General features: G+C 47.7%; 1 protein-coding gene across 3 annotated transcripts in view; it reads left to right on the forward strand.

Annotated features, from left to right (window-relative positions):
• PPP1R1A (protein phosphatase 1 regulatory inhibitor subunit 1A) overlaps positions 1–27325 on the forward strand; it is a 478692-nt gene that overhangs the window by 396946 nt on the left and 54421 nt on the right. The window lies entirely within an intron of this gene.

Raw genomic sequence — 27325 nt, forward strand, 5'->3', positions numbered from 1 at the left:
TGAAGGACTACAGCTGTTTCGCGCTAGTGGCGCTTCTACAGGTCCTAATGGCTTAGGACCTGTAGAAGCGCCACTAGCGCGAAACAGCTGTAGTCCTTCACCCCCCAACACGTTGTCTCCCGCCCGCTTTTCTTCGTAAGATGTTCCAATAAAGTTAAAGATTTATGTCCGGACCGAGGAGTGCGCTATATTTTTTTCTCTTGGATTTACAACAGTTTTACTCTTTGGATGCAGCACCCTCAAAGGGCCGACTATATGAGAGGACGGAGTCTCAGCTATTTGGATTGTTTCCACACACGAGGGGTAAGTGCAACACAGCGGTGCTGTTTTTCTTTTTCTTTATTTTGCTACAATTACTTGTAGGACTAGAGGTCCCAGAACAACCTTACTTCAGGCTGACAGTGCAGAGTATCTTCCTCTGCGACACACATACCGGCCATTCACAATAATGCCGAACTTTGTCTCATCACCACAGTTATGCCTGTGACTGCCATGCATTCCCATGGCCTCAATACGCCTCCATGTGTATTCTGGGAAGACCATGCAGCGCCCTTTACCTGTAACAGGGGTTACTGCATGTAACAACCCTGTCGGCATCACTGCATGGCCTTCCATTCCCCACCTGCCTGTTACATCAACTCACTCACCCAGTGCCATGCTGTGAGGTCTGTCTGCTGCCAGCTCCATGCCATGTGCTTCATGGCAGCTTGCTCTGTGTACACTTCCTGGCTGTGTGCATAGGGGGGCGGCGCCAGCCACTCCAGATTCTTATTGAGACTGTGTGCACCTCCGTAAGGTGCTTCTGACCAATAGCCTTGTGGCCTCTGGTACTTAAGGCATCCTCACCCATTGGAGGATGCCTGAGCAAACTATTCCCCTCAGTTAGCACTTGCTACTGAGCTGCCAGGTTGTGTCTGTTTCCTGTCTCAGAGGGCTGCAATACTGCAGGCCTTCATCTGTGTTCTGTTTGTGTATCCGTGTCCATTCCTGTCTGAACTCTGGTCTATGTCCGTTCCTGCTCCTCCTTTGTCATTAGTCATTTCCCACTCTGCTGTGTGTACCTCCGCCTTATCTTTCTGCTCTGTTCGCCACTGCCTGTGGTTCTGCTTCTCTCTGCTCAGTTCTACCACAACTTGTGGTTCTGTGTCTCTCAGCTTTTTTCTCAACTCTGCACTGACCTTGCTCTGCACTCTGTGGCTTTGCTCTGCGGCTCTGCTCCTTGCTTATTCTACATCTTTAGCTCTTGGCGTTACCTCCTGCATTTCTGGCTCTTGGCTCCGCCTCCACCATGTCTGCTCTTGGCTCCTCCTCCAGCGTGTCTGCACTTGGCTCCGCCTCCAGCGTGTCTGCTCTTGGCTCCGCCTCCAGCGTGTCCGCTCTTGGCTCCGCCTCCAGCGTGTCCGCTCTTGGCTCCGCCTCCAGCGTCTCCGCTCTTGGCTCCGCCTCCAGCATCTCTGCTCTTGGCTCCGCCTCTTTCGTCTCTGCTCTTGGCTCCGCCCCCTGTGGCTCCATCCTTGGCTCTGCCTTCTCCTTCTCTGCTCATAGCTCTGTCTTCTCCTTCTCTTCTCTTAGCTCCACCTCCTACTCTTACTCCGCCTCTTGTGATTCAGCTTTGCTTCTACTCTTGCTCTATCTTCACTCTGCAACTTCCATACTGGTCTCTACCTGTTTCTTTATATTCTCCAGTCTGAACAGGTTCTTACCTGTTTCCATACATCCATCTGAATACCAGTTCCTACCAGAGTATCAGTCCTGTCTGCCCGTGCAAGCCGTGCCTGCCTGTCTGCCTGAGTACCAGCCGCGCCCGTCTGCCTGCCTGTATCTCCGTCAAGCCAGTCCGCCCGTCGGGGCCTCTGCCATACCCGTCTGTCAGCCAGTGTCACAACCGTGCCTGCCTGTCCATGTCTTGTCCCCGGTGGGACCAGCATCCACAGTCCGACTCCACCCTGGAGTGGTACCTGGTAGCTTCCTATTGCACAAGTCTGACCTCACCATCAGAGGCTCCAGCGAACACCTAGGAAGCTACTTAGTTACGCCACTTCCAGGGAAGTTCGGTCTGTGGTCCAGTGGGGCCACACCCCCAGGCACCCGCGCCAACCAGTCTCAGCGCGAGCGTTACAGATTGCTCAGGCCATGGTCCCCGCTGAGTCCCATGAGCCGTTGCTCTCGGACCAAAATGAAGTCTCTTCTAGCCTGTATTGGCCCCCGGAAGGTTTTTATACTCAGTTGAAAGATCTGCCTACACCTACTCCAGGTGGTCAACTCATAATCTCAAGGGAGTTGTATGATTACATTGCTTATCAAGAATGTCTTTCGAAGCCTCCGCCAAGATACTGTGGGGATCCAGAGGAGTGCATTGAGTTCCTGAAGCATTGTATGTTGTTTAGCGAAGCAAATGCGTCCAAATTTTCTTCTGATTGGTCCAAGGTAGGATTTATCTTGACCTACCTAGCAGGAGATGCATTGAATTGGATGAAACCTCTCTGGGAAGCAAGGGATCCTATCCTCTCAAACCTTGATGCCTTCTTGGAAGCCTTCGTTAAAGCCTTCATGGCGCCTAATCCTGCTCCTCCTGCAAAGTCTTCCCTCACCAGATCCCAGAGACGGTCTAGACGAGTGAATCCTCCAAAGAAATCGTCACGTCTGACCAAGTCCGTCCAAGACCCACCTGTTCCTCTACTTGTTCCTGCAGCTACCCAAGCAAATCCCAAGAAGGTTGGTAAAAGTGGGCTGGCAAAGTAGCAGTCCGAATCCAACCGTAAGAAGGGGATGCGGTATCGCTGCGGTTGCAAGGAACATCCAGACGGTCTCTGCTCTGTGGATGTTAAACTCCAAAACCCTGAGCCAGCAGGAGAGGCTGCCCTAGGTGAGAGTACTTCCTCTCCATCAAAATCTAAAACTGTGTCTCTGTTTTCTGGGAGCTTTGGTGCGGTAAAGTTGCCTGCCATTCGGAGTCGGAGTGTGGTCTCCGTCATACAGCTCCAGAACCCGATATGGGTGTTGTCTGAAGTTGGTCAAGAGCAGTCTAGTCCTTCAAGGACAACTACAGCTCCAGGTTGGAGTCTTATACTCGAAGAAGTTTGTCTACCATATGCTGTCTGTTATGCCCATGGGTCAATCGGAGCCTAGGACTCTACCACCCGCCCTGGTCAAGAGTTCCTTCAAAATGCTTCGTTTGAATTTACCCAGTCATGAGAGGTGTCTGGTTCCCATGCTTCAAGGACAGTCAACTGTGTTGTCTTCTTCTTCAGCTGGTCTGCTAGTCGTCGAGTCAAGGTGTGTTGACGTCACCCAAGATGAGGAAGCAGTGACTATTTCTCCACACGTCTCTTGTGACTATACCAGTAACCTGTTAGTCATCGAGTCAAGGTGTGTTGACATCACCCAAGATGGGGAAGCGGTGACTATCTCTCCACACGTCTCCAGTGACTATACCAGTAACCCGTTAGTCATCGAGTTAAGGAGTGCTGATGTTACCAAAGATGGGAAAGTGGTGACAATCTCTCCTCACAACTCTAATGACTATACCTGTAACTTGTTCGTGGAAATACCTCCGCCTCTTGGACATTTTTTCTGGATAATCGGCAGAAAATGGTTCCTATGTGGATGCCTTCATCGTCTATATGGCAGGTTGGTGAAGAATCCAAAATAGAAGTTTTTTCCTCTCATTTTTTTTCTGATCCAGTGGAGTTGTTGTTCTCCACTCTCTGTTCCAATGATTTTTCCTATGTTCAGTAATCTAGATCATCTCTGCTACCTGAAAGCTTGTCTCTGGATATCGGGCAGAAGATGTATCCTGTGAGTGTTCCTTCGGCTTCCATGTGGCCGATTGGTGAAGATATCAAGTCAGTAGCATCTAAGTCCCTGCTTCTTGTCTACCCAGAGGAAATGGTCCAGTCCATTCAGGAGGCTAATCCCATTGGGTTCAAAGAGACTTTGCTATCTGAAATTTCTGATGAAACTAACCCTGTTGAGCACAAAGAGACTTTGTCTTCTGAGATTCCTGGTGACTCATTTGCTTTATCCTACTTTGAAGATGTTATGACTTGGACTGTGAGTGTTTTCTTTCTTCTTCTATGGATCATTTTGGCGGGCTTGAAGAAGAGGGGGCGTAAAAGAGTGGCTACTGTAACAACCCTGCCGGCATCGCTGCATGGCCTTCCATTCCCCACCTGCCTGTTACATCAACTCACTCACCCAGTGCCATGCTGTGAGGTCTGTCTGCTGCCGGCTCCATGCCATGTGCTTCATGGCGGCTTGCTCTGTGTACACTTCCTGGCTGTGTGCATAGGGGGGCGGCGCCAGCCACTCCAGATTCTTATTGAGACTGTGTGCACCTCCCTAAGGTGCTTCTGGCCAATAACCTTGTGGCCTCTGGTACTTAAGGCATCCTCACCCATTGGAGGATGCCTGAGCAAACTATTCCCCTCAGTTAGCACTTGCTACTGAGCTGCCAGGTCGTGTCTGTTTCCTGTCTCAGAGGGCTGCAATACTGCAGGCCTTCATCTGTGTTCTGTTTGTGTATCTGTGTCTGTTCCTGTCTGAACTCTGGTCTATGTCGGTTCCTGCTCCTCCTTTGTCATTAGTCATTTCCCACTCTGCTGTGTGTACCTCTGCCTTATCTTTCTGCTCTGTTCACCACTGTCTGTGGTTCTGCTTCTCTCTGCTCAGTTCTACCACAACTTGTGGTTCTGTGTCTCTCAGCTTTTCTCTCAGCTCTGCACTCTGACCTTGCTCTGCACTCTGTTGCTTTGCTCTGCGGCTCTGCCCTGCTCTCGCTCTGCAGCTCTGCTCCTTGCGGTTCTACCTGGCTTCGCTCCTTGCAGTTCTACGTCTTTAGCTCTTGGCGTTACCTGTTATGATGCGGTGGTCCAGGAGCAACATGGAACGAGCTCTGAAGGAAGTGGTAACTGTACTGACCGCAGTCCCTAAGCTCAACACAACACTAGAAGCAGCCGTGGAATGCTCCTAACTCTCCTTATGCATCTCGTCACAGCCTAAGAGCTAACTACTCCTAAAGACAGAAGCAGGAAAACTATCTTGCCTAAGAGAGAAAATCCCCAAAGGATAGATTAGCCCCCCACAAATAATGACTGTGAGTGGAGAGGGAAAAGACATACACAGAATGAAACCAGGATGAGCACAGGAGGCCAATCTAGCTTGATAGATAGGACAGGATGGAATACTGTGCGGTCAGTATAAAACACTACAAAAATCCACGCAGAGTTTACTAAAAATCTCCACACCTGACTAAAGGTGTGGAGGGTAAATCTGCTTCCCAGAGCTTCCAGCAAGACAGAATTAATTCATACTGATAAGCTGGGCAAACATAGAAAGCACTGAACGGATAAGTCCACAATCTGTGAACAGAACAGAGCAAGTAAGAACTTAGCTTTGCTGAACTGGTCAGGAAAACAGGGAAATCCAAAGAGATGTGAATCCAACCAGAAACCATTTACAAGTGGCACTAGCTGAAGGAACAGCCAGACCTAAATAGCCGAGCAGAAGAGAAGATAAGTGGAGGCAGCTGATGACAGCTAACTCCAAGGAGCAGCCATATCACTTGAAACCACAAGAGGGAGCCCAAGAGCAGAACTCACAAAAGTGCCACTTACAACCACCGGAGGGAGCCCAAGAGCGGAATTCACAACAGTACCCCCCCCTTGAGGAGGGGTCACCGAACCCTCACCAGAGCCCCCAGGCCGATCAGGATGAGCCAAATGAAAAGCACGAACCAAATCGGTGGCATGGACATCGGAGGCAACAACTCAAGAATTATCCTCCTGGCCATAACCCCTCCACTTGACAAGATACTGAAGCCTCCGCCTCGAAAAACGAGAATCCAAAATCTTCTCAACCTCATATTCCAACTCTCCCTCAACCAACACCGGGGCAGGAGGGTCAACCGAGGGAACAACGGGCACCACATATCTCCGCAACAAAGATCTATGGAAAACATTATGAATGGCAAAAGAGGCTGGAAGAGCCAAACGAAACGACACCGGATTAATAATTTCAGAAATTTTATAAGGACCAATAAACCGAGGCTTAAACTTAGGGGACGAAACCTTCATAGGAACATGACGAGAAGACAACCAAACCAAATCCCCCACACGAAGCTGGGGACCAACACACCGACGGCGGTTAGCAAAGCGTTGAGCCCTTTCCTGAGACAATGTCAAATTGTCCACCACATGAGTCCAAATCTGCTGCTGCCTGTCCACCACAGAATCAACACCAGGACAATCAGGAGGCTCAACCTGCCCAGAAGAAAAGCGAGGATGAAAACCAAAATTACAAAAGAAAGGAGAAACCAAAGTAGCCGAACTAGCCCGATTATTAAGGGCAAACTCGGCCAAAGGCAAGAAAGACACCCAATCATCCTGATCAGCAGACACAAAGCATCTCAAATAGGTCTCCAAGGTCTGATTAGTTCGCTCAGTTTGGCCATTAGTCTGAGGATGAAACGCCGAAGAAAAAGACAAATCAATGCCCATCCTAGCACAAAAGGACCGCCAAAATCTAGAGACAAACTGAGAACCTCTGTCAGACACAATATTCTCCGGAATGCCATGCAAACGAACCACATGCTGAAAAAACAATGGAACCAGATCTGAGGAGGAAGGCAACTTAGGCAAAGGTACCAGATGGACCATTTTAGAGAACCGGTCACAAACAACCCAGATAACAGACATCTTCTGGGAAACAGGAAGATCCGAAATAAAATCCATGGAAATATGCGTCCAGGGCCTCTCAGGGACCGGCAAAGGCAAAAGCAACCCACTAGCGCGGGAACAGCAAGGCTTGGCTCAGGCGCAAGTCCCACAGGATTGCACAAAAGCACGGACATCGCGCGACAAGGACGGCCACCAAAAGGACCTAGCAACCAAATCTCTGGTACCAAAAATCCCAGGATGACCAGCCAACACTGAACAATGAACCTCAGAAATTACCTTACTTGTCCATCTATCAGGAACAAACAGCTTCCCCACAGGACAGCGGTCAGGCCTATCAGCCTGAAATTCCTGAAGCACCCGCCGCAAATCAGGAGAGATGGCAGAAAGAATCACCCCTTCCTTAAGAATGCCAACCGGCTCAAGGACTCCAGGAGAATCAGGCGAAAAACTGCTAGAGAGGGCATCAGCCTTAACATTCTTAGATCCCGGAAGATATGAGACCACAAAATCAAAACGGGAGAAAAACAGGGACCATCGAGCCTGTCTAGGATTAAGCCGCTTGGCCGACTCGAGGTAAATCAGATTCTTATGATCGGTCAGGACCACAACGCGGTGCTTAGCTCCCTCAAGCCAATGTCGCCATTCCTCAAACACCCACTTCATAGCCAACAACTCCCGATTGCCGACATCATAATTGCGTTCCGCAGGCGAAAACTTTCTGGAAAAAAAAGCACACGGTTTCATCAAAGAACCATCAGACTCCCTCTGAGACAAAACGGCCCCTGCCCCAATCTCAGAAGTGTCGACCTCAACCTGAAAAGGAAGAGAAACATCCGGCTGACGCAACACAGGGGCAGAAGTAAATCGGCGTTTAAGCTCCTGAAAGGCCTCAATAGCCGCAGAGGACCAATTCGTCACATCCGCGCCTTTCTTCGTCAAATCAGTAAGGGGCTTAACCACACTGGAAAAGTTGGCAATGAAAAGGCAATAGAACTTAGCAATGCCCAAACATTTTTGAAGGCCCTTCACAGATGTGGGTTGAATCCAGTCATGGATAGCTTGGAGCTTAACAGGATCCATTTCTATAGACGAGGGAGAAAAAATAAAACCCAAAAAAGAGACCTTCTGAACCCCGAATAGGCACTTAGACCCCTTCACAAACAAAGCATTATCAGGAAGGATCTGGAACACCATCCTGACCTGCTTCACATGAGACTCCCAATCATCGGAAAAAATCAAAATATCATCCAAATATACGACCATGAATTTATCAAGATAATTGCGGAAAATATCATGCATGAAAGACTGGAACACAGATGGAGCATTAGAGAGCCCAAATGGCATCACAAGGTATTCAAAATGGCCTTCGGGCGTATTAAATGCAGTTTTCCATTCGTCACCCTGTTTAATTCGAACAAGATTATATGCCCCTCGGAGGTCAATCTTAGTAAACCAACTAGCCCCCTTAATCTGAGCAAACAAATCAGTAAGCAAAGGCAAGGGGTATTGGAATTTGACCGTGATCTTATTAAGAAGATGATAATCAAAACAGGGTCTCAAGGAGCCATCCTTCTTAGCAACAAAAAAGAAACCCGCTCCCAATGGTGATGAAGAGGGCCGAATATGCCCCTTCTCCAAAGACTCCTTAACATAACTCCGCATGGCGGCATGCTCTGGTACAGACAGATTGAAAAGTCGGCCCTTAGGGAACTTGCAACCAGGAATCAAGTTAATAGCACAATCACAGTCCCGGTGCGGTGGAAGGGAACTGGACTTGGGCTCATCAAATACATCCTGGAAATCCGACAAAAACTCAGGGATCTCAGAAGAGGGGGAAGAGGAAATTGACATCAAAGGAACGTCACTATGTACCCCTTGACAACCCCAACTAGTCACAGACATAGTTTTCCAATCCAGCACCGGATTATGTTCCTGTAACCATGGAAAACCCAGTACAACAACATCATGCAGGTTATGCAACACCAGAAAATGGCAATCTTCCTGATGTGCTGGAGCCATGTACATAGTCATCTGCGTCCAGTACTGAGGTTTATCCTTGGCCAAAGGTGTAGCATCAATACCCCTCAAAGGAATAGGGCTCTGCAAAGGCTGCAAGGAAAAACCACAGCGCCTGGCGAATTCTAAGTCCATTAAGTTCATGGCAGCGCCTGAATCCACAAATGCCATGACAGAAAAGGACGACAATGAGCAAATCAGGGTCACAGATAAGAGAAATTTAGGCTGTATAGTACTAATGGTAACAGACCTAGCGACTCTCTTAGTACGCTTAGGGCAATCAGAGATAACATGAGCCGAATCACCACAGTAAAAACACAGCCTATTCTGACGTCTGAATTCCTGCCGTTCTGTTCTAGTCAAAATCCTAACACATTGCATAGGTTCAGGACTTTGCTCAGAGGACACTGCCATATGGTGCAGCTTTGCGCTCGCGCAGACGCCGATCAATCTGAATGGCTAGAAACATAGATTCGCTCAAACCGGCAGGCGTAGGAAAGCCCACCATAACATCTTTAAGGGCTTCAGAAAGACCTTTTCTGAAAATAGCAGCCAGAGCCTCCTCATTCCATTTAGTGAGCACAGACCATTTTCTAAATTTCTGGCAATATAATTCTGCCGCTTCCTGACCTTGACACAAGGCCAACAGGGTTTTTTCTGCATGATCCACAGAATTAGGTTCGTCATACAATAATCCGAGCGCTTGAAAAAATGCGTCTACATTCAATAATGCCGGGTCCCGTTTCAAGAGAAAAAGCCCAGTCTTGAGGATCACCACGCAGCAAGGATATGATGATTTTTACTTGCTGAATGGGATCACCAGAAGAACGGGGTTTCAAGGCAAAAAACAATTTGCAGTTATTTTTAAAGTTCAAAAACTTGGATCTGTCCCCAAAAAACAAATCAGGAGTAGGAATTCTAGGATCTAAAGCCGGAGTCTGAACAACATAATCTTGGATATTCTGTACTCTTGCAGCAAGTTGATCCACACGAGAAAACAAACCCTGAACATCCATGCCAAAACATATATCCTGAACCACCCAGATATCAAGAGGGAAAAAAAGAGACAAACTAGAGCACAGAAAAAAAAATGGTTCAGAACTTTCTTTTCCTTCTTTTGTGCTGCATTTAATTCATTTTTGGCCACTTGTACTGTTATGATGCGGTGGTCCAGGAGCAACATGGAACGAGCTCTGAAGGAAGTGGTAACTGTACTGACCGCAGTCCCTAAGCTCAACACAACACTAGAAGCAGCCGTGGAATGCTCCTAACTCTCCCTATGCATCTCGTCACAGCCTAAAAGCTAACTACCCCTAAAGACAGAAGCAGGAAAACTATCTTGCCTCAGAGAAAATCCCCAAAGGATAGATTAGCCCCCCACAAATAATGACTGTGAGTGGAGAGGGAAAAGACATACACAGAATGAAACCAGGATGAGCACAGGAGGCCAGTCTAGCTTGATAGATAGGACAGGATGGAATACTGTGCGGTCAGTATAAAACACTACAAATATCCACGCAGAGTTTACTAAAAATCTCCACACCTGACTAAAGGTGTGGAGGGTAAATCTGCTTCCCAGAGCTTCCAGCAAGACATAATTAATTCATACTGATAAGCTGGACAAACATAGAAAGCACTGAACGGATAAGTCCACAATCTGTGAACAGAACAGAGCAAGTAAGAACTTAGCTTTGCTGAACTGGTCAGGAAAACAGGGAAATCCAAAGAGATGTGAATCCAACCAGAAACCATTTACAAGTGGCACTAGCTGAAGGAACAGCCAGACCTAAATAGCCGAGCAGAAGAGAAGATAAGTGGAGGCAGCTGATGACAGCTAATTCCAAGGAACAGCCATACCACTTGAAACCACAAGAGGGAGCACAAGAGCAGAACTCACAAAAGTGCCACTTACAACCACCGGAGGGAGCCCAAGAGCGGAATTCACAACAGTTACCTCCTGCGTTTCTGGCTCATGGCTCCACCTCCAGCGTGTCCGCTCTTGGCTCCACCTTCAGCGTGTCCGCTCTTGGCTCCGCCTCCAGTGTGTCCGCTCTTGGCTCCGCCTCCAGCGTCTCCGCTCTTGGCTCCGCCTCTAGCGTCTCTGCTCTTGGCTCCGTCCTTGGCTCTGCCTTCTCCTTCTCTGCTCATAGCTCTGTCTTCTCCTTCTCTTCTCTTAGCTCCACCTCCTACTCTTACTCCACCTCCTGTGATTCAGCTTTGCTTCTACTCTTGCTCTATCTTCACTCTGCAACTTCTATACTGGTCTCTACCTGTTTCTTAATATTCTCCAGTCTGAACAGGTTCTTACCTGTTTCCATACATCCATCTGAACACCAGTTCCTACCAGAGTATCAGTCCTGTCTGCCCGTGCCAGCCGTGCCCGCCTGTCTGCCTGAGTACCAGCCGCGCCCATCTGCTTGCCTGTATCTCTGTCAAGCCAGTCCACCCGTTGGGGCCTCTGCCATACCCGTCTGTCAGCCAGTGTCACAGCCGTGCCTGCCTGCCCGTGTCTTGTCCCCGTTGGGACCAGCATCCACAGTCCGACTCCACCCTGGAGTGGTACCTGGCAGCTTCCTATTGCACAAGTCTGACCTAACCATCAGAGGCTCCAGCGAGCACCTAGGAAGCTACTTAGTTACGCCCCTTCCAGGAAAGTTCGGTCTGTGGTCCAGTGGGGCCACACCCCCAGGCGCCCGCGCCAACTAGTCTTGGCGCGAGCGTTACACTGCATCACAATATTTACTGTATATGATCCATCTCTTCTCTCCTGTCAGCTCTTGCTGTGAATTAACACTACGCGGCTGCTGAATTTCCGGCATTTCATCTATTTAATACATCTATATATATTATATATATGTCACTGACATCTATATATCTATTCTATGTGTATGTATCTATTGTACTCTAACCTGTCAGTGTGACTTAACTGTACGTGGCACATGAATTGCCAGCTTTTCAAAGGACACTGGTGCGTAAAAATTGGACAGCACTGGCATTGTCTGAGTGCTGTGTGATTTTTTTCTCGCACCCATAGGCTTGCATTGGTGAGTCTCGGCCCAGTCTTGGTGAAAATCGCAGTATGCTGCGATTTTACACACACGCTGAATACGGCTGAGAAAATAAACGCTGTTGTGAGCTGCCCCATAGATTAACTCTGGGCCTAAGTGTAAAAATTATTTGGTTAGAAATGTTAAAAAGTGCATAATCCTATACAGCATGGTACATGTGGTATTCTGCCGCTCTCTGTGTCTCCCAGAATTTTTTATGCCTCCCCAGCCACATGCATGGCACTGGAAGCACTTCTTGTTGTTCTCTGAAGAGCAGAGGAGTGTACTATATTAGCTAGGCTGTTAGTAATATGTGATCTAACTTCTCTTTCCTTATTACCCACAAAGAAACCACCGAAGACTAGATGGAGGTGGACATGACTTGGGTATGGGTGGACCGAGAACTCCTGCAGCTTTTGTTTGTATTGCGGTGTAGATTTTAAACAATAGTGTTGTTGCTTTAAGAGGAAGGAGTTTAGATGTTTGTACCTGGTGTATTACTGTGAGGAGGGTGGGGCTTATATAGGGGAGGCAACTCTGGCTCTCCCTCTTTCTCTCACAGGATGGACAGGAGGAAACATTACCCGCCCTCCCGCCCTGTTTATAATCTCTGTCCTAAAACTTTTTAATTATGGCTTGTACAATGATAAATGCTTTATTGTATTTTTAAATTTGTCATTGTATATCTTGTACCAGGTTCAATTGTATATTGGCTATAAAGAGTTATTATTTGCGGTAACCTTCTAAGCCCAAGGGAAGTGCAATCCTTCAGCCATGGTTCCCTAGAGGTTTCCTCCACAGGGGTTTTTTCTCTCCTGAGCGCTGTAGGATGACTCTTTGTGAGTCGGAGGTTTGCCAAGTTTAGTCCCATTAATACTTTTGCAGGGACATCTAGTTTTTAAGTTTACAAAAATGATTAATTATAAAATAAAAGTGTCAAATGAGACTTGGAATTTATAACTCGTCACGGCTTTGCGGTTTAGAAGTCAGGTGAAAGTTGCAGACAAGTTAAGTTGGACTCATTTTAACTAATAGAGGATGTAAAACCTCATGGTGGTGAGCAGGCTCGGCTTTAGTGGCCAGCCTGAAGGACGTTGTAATGGTAACATAAATTAGGGGCGGGCACAGTGGTTAAGCACAGGAGTGAGGATTATAGGGTCATTGGTTCCCTGAAAGTGTACTGGTTCTGCTTGAATGGCAAGCCAGTACGTGCTGCCCTTTTATGGCTGTCTGTCCTGGTGCTGTATGTCAGACAGCTGGGGATATCGCAGTACTTGTGAATCCCCATGTACTAGCACTCCTCCTGACTCCTACTGTGATTATTTAATCCTGTGATTTGAATAAAAGCTGTGGCCATTTTGACAACCAAAATAATGTGTTTTGTGTATTTATTTTAGTATCTAGGTTTACAGTAGTTATGGTGGTTTTAAGATGGACTGGGGTCCGTCCCATATCCAAAAGTCATGCACTGCTTGAACTTACACTGCTGCTGTGCTATGAGAAACAAGGAGGCAAGTGAAATATACATAGGAACAGGAAGACACCTATTGCAAATAATCATGTGAGCAAGGAAGTGGAGAATACAAGTGTGATGTGTTGTAAGAAACATGACCCTGGTATTGTCAAAGCCTCTTGGGAAAGAGGGAGATACCTCCTGCTGACACTCTTTCAATCCCTTACCTTTTCTCCCAACTTGACCACCCGAACCCATTCTCCCAATTAAGACAGAGACAAGAGTTTCTTTGGAATTATGTAGGCCACAGCAGCCTGTTTATTAAACAAAACAACAGTTAACAATTAATGTAAAAGCATACATTTCAAAAACTAGGGGAAGTCCTTGGAGCCCAAAAGAATCTGGTGATTTTAACCATACCGCGAACATAACTCAAAACCATATTTTACTCCCAGCCGTTGTAAACCTGGCTCGGGAGCACCAAAAACCCCACAAGAGGGTTCACTGTTCGCGGTAAAAACGTGAGATCCGACCACCCCTGCCGAAACTCCCCACCACCAATCACCAGATCCGAAACATAATAAACTTCAAAACAGAGGAGCCATATACCGATGGACCCCCCATACCAATTTCCACCAACTCCAAGGACTCCCCCCAGCCGCACCGGCCGCAATGACCCAAAAAGAACCATATATGAATACTATGACTACCCGCTCACCGCGAGTAATGTAACCCCACAGAACCACAAAATCAAGGGCGGGAGGGAGGGATGCTTCTTGTGCAGGTGAGCGGGAACTGACCGGCCCCCGCCCCCTGACACTTCACTAACCCCCTCTTCCACTAGCCCCCCGCCCCCTAATGTAATTAACCCCTTCAGCCCCACCCCCTCCTCTCCAACCCATTGTCATGCTGGCCTTCGCTTAGCCGTGGGGGGGAGGGGGCGGCTCGCTCCGGCCTGTCCTTGACCCTGGTATTGTCGAAGCCTCTTGGGAAAGAGGGAGATACCTCCTGCTGACACTCTTTCAATCCCTTACCTTTTCTCCCAACGTGACCACCCGAACCCATTCTCCCAATTAAGACAGAGACAAGAGTTTCTTTGGAATTATGTAGGCCACAGCAGCCTGTTTATTAAACAAAACAACAGTTAACAATTAATGTAAAAGCATACATTTCAAAAACTAGGGGAAGTCCTTGGAGCCCAAAAGAATCTGGTGATTTTAACCATACCGCGAACATAACTCAAAACCATATTTTACTCCCAGCCATTGTAAACCTGGCTCGGGAGCACCAAAAACCCCACAAGAGGGTTCACTGTTCGCGGTAAAAACGTGAGATCCGACCACCCCTGCCGGAACTCCCCACCTCCAATCACCAGATCCGAAACATAATAAACTTCAAAACAGAGGAGCCATATACCGATGGACCCCCCAAACCAATTTCCACCAACTCCAAGGACTCCCCCCAGCCGCCACAACGAGAGGCCTTTGAACACCTTAAAGGCCCGAGACCCAACCCGACCGAAAAGCTATGGCCCTCTCAATGCCCTCCTGTAACCCGAGAGCCCAGAAATCCATTCCCACAGCATTCAAATGAACACCGTCCGCCAACCAATACTCCCCTTTTCCTGATTCCAGTTCAAAATGTCTAACCGCTGCGCCCCCATTCCTAACCACAAAGGCAGACACCGCCCTGTTAACCTTTATGCGGGCCTTGTCAATTTTTACCAAAGACCGCATGTGCTTTCACCGTTTCCGCGGCACAATTTCCGACCAGACGATAGTCAACCCCGGGTACAAAACCCACAACCGCAAACAATCCTGTTTTATGTCTCTGACCAACTCCCGAAAAGGTCGGACCCCGAGATCGTTACCCCCCACGTGCAAAACCAAAACGTCGGGGGCTCTGTCCAGTCTCACGCTGTTATGGATCTCCCGCAACACGCGATTCCAGGCCATACCCCGAAAACCGAGCCACCGGATGACTGCGACGCTTCGGTCAAAGCCCAGTTGCCTGCCCTCCGTACGAACATCGGCTCGCAGAGCTCCCCAGTGCACGTACGAGTGTCCGAGAATCCACACCAATAAACCTTGGTGACCTGGAAAACAAAAAACAAACTTAACAAATGTCCCCAACTGCAGCAAAACACTCCATCAAGCCTATAAAACCCCCTCGACCACCCCCTGTGGCCGCACATAACTCCTAAAGCGGTTGGAACGCCACCTACCGATCCTGCGAATGGCGGAATCCCCCAATCCCCAATTGCCGCTTCAGTTGCGGCTCCTATCCGGAAGGAGTGAGGGGCAAAACAAGCCCCATCCAAACCCAACGACGCAATCGCCTTTTTGAAAACCGCCGTGAACTGGTGTCGAGACAAGCTGAAACCGTCTTGGTGACATAACAAAGACCGATCCCGCCTAGGCTGCAGGCCCCAAAAGTTGCTAAGGCAAGAGACTGGACACATAACAGACCCCGCGACTGAACCCACCACAATTCTGCTACCCCGCCCCTCCTGATCCGACTTTGAACGTCGCAACCATAACTCCACCTGGCCCTCAGCCAACAACACGTCCCTGGCCAATAAGCCCCCCGACCCTTTTTTGTTTGGTGCCACCAACTCTCCCACTCTAAACGCCCCAAAAAAGGACAATGAAAAAGCCAGTCGAAATAAACAAAGCTCAAAAAAACGAAGAACACAAAACGTTAAAAGACACGGGCCGCCTTGAATCTGTTCCTCTGGGCCGCCGCCTAAAACCTTTTACGGCCCTCTGCACCAAAAAGGACTTGGTGATATCGTCCTGACACCGCAATTTGCAACCAAAAGCCAAAGCCGCCATGACTCTTGACACTTTGGCAGGAGACCAACCCGCTGATGCCCCCCGGCTTAACCATGACAACAAGATCCCGACCTGATCCTGGTGGCTCAGCTCACCAGATGCCGCCGCTAGCAAAACCTCCCACTCCCGCCAAATTGCCTGATAGGCCTCCCAGGTTCTGGGAGCCAACGACGCCTTAATCAACGCCTGAGCGTCCCGGACACCGCTAGCCAAAGTTCTGGAGGGCACTCCAAACCGACCATCTCCGCCTCTGGGGCCAATGACCGAAAACGATCGAACTGTAAACGAGAAAGAGAGTCAGTGATAGAATTATGAACGCCCGGCACATGCGACGCTGTGACGTGCGCGTTCAGAGTCAAACACAACAACACCAAATGCCGTAACACGCAAACCACCGGAGGCGATGATGCAGACAAACTATTAATCGCGCACACCACCCCCATGTTATCGCAGCGAAACCGAACGCGCCTGTTCCGAAAAATCCCTTGCCACAAGTGCACAGATACCAAAATAGGGAAAATCTCCAGAAGAGCAATGTTACGAACTAAACCGGAAGAAATCCAACTCGCAGGCCACTTTGCCGCGCACCATTGCCCTTGAAAGTATGCTCCAAAACCCGAACCTCCGGCTGCGTCAGTGAATAACTCCAACGACTCATTGTCAATCACTCCTGCCATAAACAAAGATCTGCCATTATACGACTTCAGGAACTCGCTCCACACTGCCAAATCCTCCTTGTGCTCAGCTGATAACCGCACGAAATGGCGAGGAGCCTTAACTCCCGCCGTAGCGCTAGCCAACCTCCTAGAAAAAACTCGCCCCATTGGCATGACTCGACAAGCGAAATTAAGTTTACCAAGCAGTGATTGCAGGTCTCGCAAAGGCAACTTATGCAGTTGACCAGTCCGCCCAACATCTTCCCGCAGGCCCGCCAATTTGTCCTCAGGCAAACGAAACTCCCACCGCACGGTATCAATGACTATGCCTAAGAAACACAAACACGTACTCGGGCCCTCTGTCTTGCCCCGGGGCCAGCGGGACACCGAACCGCAAAGCCACCCATTCAATCGCACTCAAAATCCTTGAACAGCAATGAGACCCCGCCAGACCGATGCACAAAAAATCATCTAGATGAACAAAATAGCAGACCACAAACTACAGATAAAAGATATATATATGTAAAATACATAAAATATATAAAATAAAAGACGTAATCATATGGCTGCTATAACATTTGAATGGCAGACCATTCGGACTAGTAGTAAAAAGACTAGACCCCAAAAGTGAAGATAAAACATATAAAAATCATATATCAAATAATGAAAGGCAAGTATGGTATTGCAAAATATATCTTTATTAATCATAAAAGGTGGCACTACAAAAGTGTGCCTGTGCTTGGAGACATAAATATATATAGAAAATATGCTATCAAAAAAATGGCCTATAAAAGGGAAATATTCCAATACCTATAGCACAAAAAAGGTGAGCGGACACAATAAAAGGTAGAATGACAATATTAAAAAACTACTTCATCACCTGGACCTAAGGCGTGCAAGGATGCATGGAAATACGCCCATATGCATGTAATCACAGAGGGGAACAAAGAAATAATAAATAACTATATGTTGCAAGGTGAAATCCAAAAAGTGCAAAGTGCTAGCAATATGTAAGAAATATAATTATATATATATGTGTATTATAACACAGCTATGTGTAAACAGTTGCAACAAGTGCACCAGTGCAATATAAACAGCATAAAGCGTCAAAAATAAATAAAAGAAACAAACCCAATCCGTCTGTAGACACAGCAATAATATGTGCCTAAACCCTGCCCCAAAGTCCGCCCGGGTCCAAGTGATGTATATATTAAATGAAAACAATAAATCACTACCTGTCAAAGTCCGTTTGCTCCAAGCACAGCGCACCCCGACGCGCGTTTCGGATATACTCCTTCGTCAGGGGGTGTTGTGCAGGAGGGACCGGAGGGCTTATATATACACAGCATAATCGCCGATGAATGGAGCGGACACAAAAAGGCGCATGCGCAACCAGGAGGACCCGGAAGTGTGAAGCGCCAGCGTCACGCAACCCGGCAGCAAAAGATCGCTGCCCAGGCAACAAAGACGCCGGATACACACATCCCGGGACACAGGCAGCGCACGCGCACAGCGGCCGCCCACAGACATGGGCGTGTAGGTAAGAACTGAAGTAAATAAAAAGGAAATCAAACTAAGCAAAGAGGGAGACCTAAATAGATGTACCTGCGATGGTGCTCGAGTACTGCAGCAACTGATTTGATATACATTACAGATACCCACGAATACCAAGAAGAATAGAAAGACATAAAACTATCAAAACAAAAAAAAATTAAAAAAATAATAATGATGGAACAAATCCATCAATATACATTACACATCCGTGGGTCTGTATCTCCCAAATAGTATAATTTACATAAATTGCATATCTGAAACATGGATAATACTAAAACACATATATATATATATATATATATACACACACACATACATATATATGGAACATATTCGCAAGATAAAAAGTCCGAATCGTTGTATGCACCAGGAAGTACTGGATGAGCACCTTCACAGAGATTTCAAAGACAATATTTAATATATACAACTCTAAAAATAAAGAGAAAAAGCTAGAGGTCAAAAAAAAATAAACAGTATTATGTACATCAAAGCACAACCTACATAAAAAGGCAAACAAAGAAGTGTGTGTACAAGATGCCATCACTTATAAAACCCAATATTGTATATATATATATAAAAAGAAAGGTAAAAAATTCTAATGATCAGTATACATCTCGTACACACACAACAAAAATAAAAATAATAAAAACGTATAATTTTATTAAGTAATAAAAGCCGGTCACAAAAAGGGTTCACAGAAATGAGGCAAAATTAAAATTCTCATTAAGACCTAGCGGTGAAACAGTGCATACAACGAGTCGGACTTTTTATCTTGCGAATATGTTCCATATGGACCATCAGGATCATTTCTATTACTGGTACCCTCTGGTACATACAATACGTTGGCCAATTGAAATGGACTTCCATTATATGACCACCAGGATCATCTTCATTATTGTGGATTTATATGTTGTGTGTATATTTCTTTATTATTTATTAGTATTATTTTTCCTTGCGATATTGTTTTGTTGTGCTATCCTTTGGCCTGTATGTATATATATATATATATATATATATATATATATATATATATATATATGTATGTGTGTGTGTATATATATATATATATATGTGTTTTAGTATTATCCATGTTTCAGATATGCAATTTATGTAAATTATACTATTTGGGAGATACAGACCCACGGATGTGTAATGTATATTGATGGATTTGTTCCATCATTATTATTTTTTTAATTTTTTTTTTGTTTTGATAGTTTTATGTCTTTCTATTCTTCTTGGTATTCGTGGGTATCTGTAATGTATATCAAATCAGTTGCTGCAGTACTCGAGCACCATCGCAGGTACATCTATTTAGGTCTCCCTCTTTGCTTAGTTTGATTTCCATTTTATTTACTTCAGTTCTTACCTACACGCCCATGTCTGTGGGCGGCCGCTGTGCGCGTGCGCTGCCTGTGTCCCGGGATGTGTGTATCCGGCGTCTTTGTTGCCTGGGCAGCGATCTTTTGCTGCCGGGTTGCGTGACGCTGGCGCTTCACACTTCCGGGTCCTCCTGGTTGCGCATGCGCCTTTTTGTGTCCGCTCCATTCATCGGCGATTATGCTGTGTATATATAAGCCCTCCGGTCCCTCCTGCACAACACCCCCTGACGAAGGAGTATATCCGAAACGCGCGTCGGGGTGCGCTGTGCTTGGAGCAAACGGACTTTGACAGGTAGTGATTTATTGTTTTCATTTAATATATACATCACTTGGACCCGGGCGGACTTTGGGGCAGGGTTTAGGCACATATTATTGCTGTGTCTACAGACGGATTGGGTTTGTTTCTTTTATTTATTTTTGACGCTTTATGCTGTTTATATTGCACTGGTGCACTTGTTGCAACTGTTTACACATAGCTGTGTTATAATACACATATATATATAATTATATTTCTTACATATTGCTAGCACTTTGCACTTTTTGGATTTCACCTTGCAACATATAGTTATTTATTATTTCTTTGTTCCCCTCTGTGATTACATGCATATGGGCGTATTTCCATGCATCCTTGCACGCCTTAGGTCCAGGTGATGAAGTAGTTTTTTAATATTGTCATTCTACCTTTTATTGTGTCCGCTCACCTTTTTTGTGCTATAGGTATTGGAATATTTCCCTTTTATAGGCCATTTTTTTGATAGCATATTTTCTATATATATTTATGTCTCCAAGCACAGGCACACTTTTGTAGTGCCACCTTTTATGATTAATAAAGATATATTTTGCAATACCATACTTGCCTTTCATTATTTGATATATGATTTTTATATGTTTTATCTTCACTTTTGGGGTCTAGTCTTTTTACAAAAAATCATCTAGGTAGTGTAGTACCGCGTCACAACCAGACACGTCCCGCACCACCCATTCCAAAAAGGAACTAAACGCCTCAAACAGAGCACAAGACAGCGAACAACCCATGGGCAAACATCTGTCAACAAAAAATCTGTCCTCCCAAAAACATCCAAGAAGTTTAACGCTAGACGGATGAACCGGCAGCAATCGAAAAGCGGATTCTATGTCCGTCTTTGCAAGCAGGGCGCCTTTTCTGCATTTCTGCACCCAAACTACCGCTTCATCAAACGATGCGTAAACCACCGAGCACAACTCAGGATCGATGCCGTCGTTCACCGACCTACCCTTAGGATACGACAGGTGCTGAATAAGGCAAAATTTACCCGCTTCCTTCTTAGGGACCATCCCCAAAGGGGAAACAACTAAGTCCTCAAACGGAGCGTGGTCAAATGGGCCTGCCATGCGGCCCAAGGCCACTTCCTTGCGTAACTTCTCCGAAACCACCTCAGAATGTAACAAGGCTGAATGCAAATTTTTTCTAACAACGGGAACCACAAAAGGAGGGGCCGGAATAACAAAACCTTCCGTAAAACCGGACAGTAACAATGCCGCCTTTTCCCTATCTGGGTACCTATTTAGATAAGGGACCATCCTTTCCACCATCACCGGAGTCTCCCCCATGGGAATTACCTGAACCTGATTTTGCCTTGCCCTTCTTAAAGCATTTTGCGGCTCCGTGGGAGGAACCACTGCAGTGGGAGCACAAATGTTTAAACCTACAATTGCCTCCGAATTTGCACTGTCCCTCATTAAATTGCCAGCAGACGCCCAACTTCTGTCCGCCTGCCTGGCCGGCGTTGCCTGAAGTGCTCCCTGCACCGGACTGTGATCCATGGCCGGACCCACCGGCCCCCCCTTGAAAGGGATGCCCGAACTTGTACTGCGCCATTACGCGCAACCAGAGACCAATATCTTTCTGGTCCCACCTAATGGCCGGCCGCACAGCTTTTCTCTGCCTAAACTGCTCATCGTACCTAAGCCACGCCTGACCGCCATACACTCTATGAGCCTCACTGATGGAATCCATGTAGCAAAATAGCCCCGAGCAATTCTCAGGAGCCTTCTCGCCAATAACACTGGCCAAAATGGCAAAAGCCTGAAGCCAATTAGCAAAAGTCTGGGGAATAAAACGCCAACGCCGTTTTTCTTCCTCCTCCTTTTTTAAATCCTCCTTCTTCTCCTTGTCAATGTTAAATTTCTCTAGGGGGAGCAGTGAAAAAATTTCCACATACTCGTCCTTGCTAATCTTTTCCTTGACTTCTTTCTTAAGGTGCGCCCCCAACGGGCCCTCAAAACACACGTATACTTCGCCGTGCGCCCTATCATCTAAGTTGACCCTACACTCCTTCTCCTTCTCAGTCTGCACAGAAACCGAAACCGGCTCCGCGACCTCGGCCTGCACTACTGCTGCACTAACCGGACTCCGTGGTACACCAGACCAAGCACCCAGAAAACCCTGCAGAGCCACATCACGCTCCAATCTAGCTAGCAGGTTCTGCACACTAACCAAAAGCTCCCGCACCCCTGCCGCTTCACCGCCGCCTGCTACTCCTGCCGCATCTACGCCGCTAAGCGCTCCCTGACCACCACTAAACGCAGGCGCACTAGCATCAGAAGAACAAACACGAGACACAGACGCATACTCACCGGGCTGCAAGGGATCTGTGGTCCCTCCAGCCGGAGTGCTGGTATCCGGACGTCCACGAACGGCCCAATCCGCCACCGACCCGTCCACCGATGTGCCTTGGAGGTGTCCGTCAGACCCACTGCTCCGGGACGTAGCCGACACTTGGGACACCGGATTCGGACTCCACGCGATAGGGGGAGACGCCGCCTGGACCGGCGAGAGCACATCCTGCTGACCGGCGCTAGCCGCACTCCAGGCCGCCGCAGGAGACTGTCCGCTCCACAGCCCTGGAGCAGGGGGACCCCCCGCCGCTGCAGCAGGGGCCGACCCAGCGCCGTCCTGCCTCGGGCCGCCCGCCCCGCTTCCATCCACCGCTCCTCTGGACCCAGCTCGCACCACCGAGGCAGGCCGCGCGGCAGGAACAACACCGCCGCGGCCTCCCGCTGCTCTAGGTCCCTGGCGCTCCGCCCCCACCGCGCCACGAGGTGAGGGCCTCGCAACTGCTGCTGCGCCCCCCCCTGGCTGTCGGATTCCTCCCAGGCCGGGGCCTGCTCGCCGCTGCTCTTACCGGCGCCCGGCCTGGAGGGTCCCGGGAGGGGCTCCTGCGCCTGCGGGGGGCACTTGGCCCGGGATCCGGTGATAAGCGCTCGGGGGTCCGTGTCCGCCGAGCTCGCCGGTCAAGAGGGGGGACCGCCGGCAAGGATCCGCTGCCACCGGCGCCGCCATCCAGCAGGTGGGCCACCTGCGCCTCCAGCCATCCAGGAGGCCGAGAGGCTGCAGCCGCCCTCAGGCTCTGCAGCACAGCATCCACTCCAGACATGATGCTTCTTGTGCAGGTGAGCGGGAACTGACCGGCCCCCGCCCCCTGACACTTCACTAACCCCCTCTTCCACTAGCCCCCCCGCCCCCTAATGTAATTAACCCCTTCAGCCCCACCCCCTCCTCTCCAACCCATTGTCATGCTGGCCTTCGCTTAGCCATGGGGGGGGGGGAGGGGGCGGCTCGCTCCGGCCTGTCCTAAGATGCAAGTCAGGGGCAGACATACCACTGCAGCAACCTGTGCAGCTGCACAGCGGCCCAGGAGATAAGTTTCCCACTTCTACCTACAAAGCAGGTGGAATTATGCGTTATAATGAGCTACTGGACTCGAAATCCCCATATATTGTTCTTAGACAGGGGCCCTCTCCTGCCTATAGCCGCTCCTGATGCAAGTGCAATACAAGAGGAGAGTGAGCTATTAGACGTTGCAAAAACACCTAGGATAAGGAGAGAGGGAAGAACAGAAATGCTGATATGAATTGATAAAAGTGCTGAAAAATAAAAGTAACAAGAGAAATACTGAGGGAAGGCAGATCCCGGCATGATAAACAGTCCTGTAGCTCACTACTGTGGGCATAGTTGCCATCATTTTTAGGAATTTTTAAGTCCATCCCCTCCTAGGAATGCCTCGGCCCTGTCCACTCCAGGATATTCATAAACTCTATCTCATTTTATCCCAGAAGTCCTGAGAAATCTGGAACAGTTGGCAACTACAGAATGTGTGTGGTATGCTGAATGCAATATGGAGTGTGTTATGCTTTGCCTGTATAATAGCTGGCAGAGAGAGCAAGCTTGTAAGTTCCTGACCCAACTTCTGCATTTCTTCCTTCTTGTCTGTAACTACGGATGGATCAGTCTTTACAACAAGCAGTGAACAGAAAGTAGAAATAAAGGGTGACTCCTGGGGGCCGATGCACAACGCCAGTCATATTGAATGGGACTGCTGGATTGTGATGTACCTAATTCATTAAGAGATGCATGCCACTTACTTACCGTATGTATTAGGCACTTCTCCTAACTGGCGTGTGAGACCACTGGAGTACATTTCTGGAGTAAGCTATGCCACTAAATGGAGTACATTTTCATGAATTTGATGGGCAGGCACAGCCACTCCTCGTTCGGCCCATAATCCATACATCCTATGCCCATATTAGCGTAGCAATTGTTTGCACAACTCCCAAGTTCGACAAAAATATTGAGACTTTTAAGATGTTTTATGCCAAGATCCTGGCTAACACACATTAATCTATATATATAATCGTCTAAGGGGCACTTCTGTCTGTTTGTCTGTCTGTCTGTTTGTCTGTCTATCACGGAAATCCCAAGTCGCTGATTGGTCGCGGCAAAACGGCCACGACCAATCAGCGACAGGCACAGTCCAGCGGCGAAATGGCCGTTCCCTACTCCCCTGCAGACAGTGCCTGCTCCATACTCCCCTCCAGTCAGTGCGCACACAGGGTTAATGGCTGCGTTACACCACTTTATGCCGCGGTGTGACGCACTTCGTTAACACTGCTATTAAACCTGTGTGACCAACTTTTTACTACTGATGCTGCCTATTGATGCGGCGAAATGGCCGTTCCCTACTCCCCTGCAGTCAGTGCCCACTCCATACTCCCCCCAGTCAGTGCTCACACAGGGTTAATGGCTGCGTTACACCACGTTATGCTATGGTGTAGCGCACTCTGGGTTTATGAGAAATCGCTCCTGTCAAACCAATCTAATCAGTTTTTATGAAGAGGTAAGCTATAGGCTGGACCACGGTGAGTCATTGGACGTGGTATATCTCGATTTTTCCAAAGCGTTTGATACCGTGCCGCACAAGAGGTTGGTACACAAAATGAGAATGCTTGGTCTGGGGGAAATTGTGTGTAAATGGGTTAGTAACTGGCTTAGTGATAGAAAGCAGAGGGTGGTTATAAATGGTATAGTCTCTAACTGGGTCGCTGTGACCAGTGGGGTACCGCAGGGGTCAGTATTGGGACCTGTTCTCTTCAACATATTCATTAATGATCTGGTAGAAGGTTTACACAGTAAAATATCGATATTTGCAGATGATACAAAACTATGTAAAGCAGTTAATACAAGAGAAGATAGTATTCTGCTACAGATGGATCTGGATAAGTTGGAAACTTGGGCTGAAAGGTGGCAGATGAGGTTTAACAATGATAAATGTAAGGTTATACACATGGGAAGAAGGAATCAATGTCACCATTACACACTGAATGGGAAACCACTGGGTAAATCTGACAGGGAGAAGGACTTGGGGATCCTAGTTAATGATAAACTTACCTGGAGCAGCCAGTGCCAGGCAGCAGCTGCCAAGGCAAACAGGATCATGGGGTGCATTAAAAGAGGTCTGGATACACATGATGAGAGCATTATACTGCCTCTGTACAAATCCCTAGTTAGACTGCACATGGAGTACTGTGTCCAGTTTTGGGCACCGGTGCTCAGGAAGGATATAATGGAACTAGAGAGAGTACAAAGGAGGGCAACAAAATTAATAAAGGGTATGGGAGAACTACAATACCCAGATAGATTAGCGAAATTAGGATTATTTAGTCTAGAAAAAAGACGACTGAGGGGCGATCTAATAACCATGTATAAGTATATAAGGGGACAATACAAATATCTCGCTGAGGATCTGTTTATACCAAGGAAGGTGACGGGCACAAGGGGGCATTCTTTGCGTCTGGAGGAGAGAAGGTTTTTCCACCAACATAGAAGAGGATTCTTTACTGTTAGGGCAGTGAGAATCTGGAATTGCTTGCCTGAGGAGGTGGTGATGGCGAACTCAGTCAAGGGGTTCAAGAGAGGCCTGGATGTCTTCCTGGAGCAGAACAATATTGTATCATACAATTAGGTTCTGTAGAAGGACGTAGATCTGGGGATTTATTATGATGGAATATAGGCTGAACTGGATGGACAAATGTCTTTTTTCGGCCTTACTAACTATGTTACTATGTTACTATGTTACTCTGTTAACGCTGCTATTAACCCTGTGTGACCAACTTTTTACAATTGATGGAGCCTTTCCTGCTCCTCGCAACGCTCCTGTGACCGGTCCATGCATTGCGGTCTCTCGAGATGCTGACGTAGCGGTCTTGCGAGACCGCTACGTCATCATCTCGCGAGACTGCAATGCACTCTTGGGACCGGAGCATCGCGAGGAGCCTGGGCTGGATCCTGGTGGCCGACGGATGGTGAGTATATAACTATTTTTTATTTTAATTCTTTTTTTTAACAGGGATATGGTGCCCACATTGCTATATACTACGTGGGCTGTGTTAGATACTGCATGGGCTGTGTTATATACTACATCTCTCTGCTATATACTATGTGGGCTGTGCTATATACTATGTGGCTGTGGTATATATTATGTGGCTGGGCAATATACTACATCGCTGTGCTCTATACTACGTGGCCTGTGTTATATACTGCATGGGCAGTGTTATATACTACATCTCTGTGCTATATACTACGTGGCTGTGCTATTTACTATGTGGCTGTGCAATATATTATGTGGCTGGGCAATATATAACGTGGCTGGGCAATATATTACGTGGCTGGGCAATATACTGCGTGTCTGTGCTACATACTATGTGTCTGTGCTATAGCTATATACTACGTGGCTGGGCAATATACTACGTGGCTGGGCAATATACTACGTGTCTGTGCTATTTACTACATGGGCTGGGCAATATACTACGTGGCTGGGCAATATACTACGTGGCTGTGCTATATACTACGTGGGCTGTGTTATATACTACATGGGCTGTGTTATACGCTACTTGGCTGTGCTATATTCTCTGCTGTATCTGTGCATTATGAATTGAGGTATGTGTTAAAAGGGGGGCCCACTGAGACTCTTTCGCCCAGGGCCCTCAAAAACCTGGAACCGGCCCTGGCTTCACTGATTGTTCGAGGCCGGGCGTGACCAATCAGCGACACGCGCAGTCCGGCCGCGAATTGGGGCGGAACTTGAACCACGCTTCGCTAATTGGTCGCGGCCGGCCGAATCCTGGGTATAAATTGCATTATTCTGAAAACTTCATAAATAAACTACATACATACTCTAGAACAGGGGTCCCCAACTCCAGTCCTCAAGGCCCACCAACATGTCATGTTTTCAGGATTTCCTTAGTCTTGCCCAGGTAATAATTGCATCACCTGTGCAATGCAAAGGAAATCCTGAAAACATGACCTGTTGGTGGGCCTTGAGGACTGGAGTTGGGGACCCCTGCTCTAGAATACCCGATGCGTTAGAATCGGGCCACCATCTAGTAACTTT

This window comes from Ranitomeya imitator, chromosome 3 (genome assembly GCF_032444005.1).
Source record: "Ranitomeya imitator isolate aRanImi1 chromosome 3, aRanImi1.pri, whole genome shotgun sequence".
NCBI lineage: Eukaryota > Metazoa > Chordata > Amphibia > Anura > Dendrobatidae > Ranitomeya > Ranitomeya imitator.